Below are 1,423 nucleotides of genomic sequence, written 5' to 3'. Positions count from 1 at the left end.
ATGGGTCTCTAGGGATCCCCCTCCATGTGTCCCTCTGTCTGTCTGTCTGGCGCGCTCGTGAGTGTGTGTCTGTGTGTGTCTGTGTGTGTCCGTCCGTCCGTCCGGCCCTCTGTTTGTTGATTCAGGGGAATCTAGTTGGACTTGTGGATCTCTCTCGTTCCCCCTCCATCTCTTTCCCTGTGTGTCTTTCTGTCGGTCTCTGGGTCTCTGTGTCTGTCTGTGTGTCTGTCTCTCTTTGTCTCTGCCTCTGTCTGTCTCTCCTCTCTGTCTCTCTGTCCTCTCCCCTCCGCGCCCCCCCCCCCTTGCTTTTCGTTGTGGACTCTAGGAAGAACTTTATTTCAGTCCCAGCGGGGGCTCTGCTTACTCTGCTTGCCAGCCTGGAACCCACCCGCCAGCGGCAACTTCTTCCTTGGTGTCCCCGAAGGAAGGAGGGAGCAGGAACCGGTGTCCCAAAAGAGACTCTTATCTCCAATGAATGGCACACCCTGCTCTGCTCGCTGGGCCGCCCGCCCGCCTGCCGTGTCAACCCACACAGAACATGAAAGCCCACATGAGCTCAAGAACATGGAAAGACTCAGTGTAGAGGCTTCTCATTTTGAACCCACTCGGTCTGTAAACAAGATGGATGCCGCCGCTGCCGCTGCTGCCATTTAGGCCCGAGTTTGTAGGGAAGCTCTCTACCACCCAGACACATTGAGACACACTGAGACATTGAGAATGTCTCAAGGAGGATGGCTGAAGGATGGATGGCTAATTTTACTCAATCTCTCTCTCTTCTTCTTCTTTTGCCAGCCCCTAGACTGGCAAAACAAGTGGGGGAGGGCTGGGAAGGTGAAGAGCACAGAGAGAGACAGCACCCAGCCCCAGAGTTCAAGCCTCACACCCGACACACACACACACACACACACACACACACACACACACACACACACACACACACACACACACACGAAAATAGCTGGGCGCTGGTGGCTCGCGCCTGTAATCCTAGCTACTCCGGAAGCTGAGATCTGAGGATCTCGGTTCAAAGCCAGCCTGGGCACCGAAGACCGTGAGACTCTTTTTTTTTTTTTTTTTTTTTAGTTCTTTTTTTTTTTTTTTAAATTTAATTTTATTTGTGAACATACTGTACAGAGGGGTTACAATTACGTGGACAGGATAATGCGTTGCATTGCAGCCTCCTCCTTTGCTTACCCTTCACATCCCTTCCCAGCCTCCCCAATCCTAATCCTTCTCCCCTTCTCCCCCCCCCACCCCCACCGACGTTGTAAAGCTCGTTTTGGACATGGCAACTTGTCCTTCTCATTGTTGCAACGGGTCCGGGTCCACCTGTAACCTTAAACAACTGGTTTTTCCCCATCTCCTCCACAAGTTATACTGACATCAAATATAATGAAAGCAGGGGTTATACTGTGGGGGAGGG

The sequence above is a fragment of the Dipodomys merriami genome, unplaced genomic scaffold (assembly GCF_024711535.1).
Source record: "Dipodomys merriami isolate MVZ:Mamm:240054 unplaced genomic scaffold, mDipMer1.0.p SCAF_821, whole genome shotgun sequence".
Taxonomy (NCBI): domain Eukaryota; kingdom Metazoa; phylum Chordata; class Mammalia; order Rodentia; family Heteromyidae; genus Dipodomys; species Dipodomys merriami.
The sequence above is the reverse complement of the archived record's forward strand: the minus strand, read 5'-3'. Positions refer to the sequence as shown.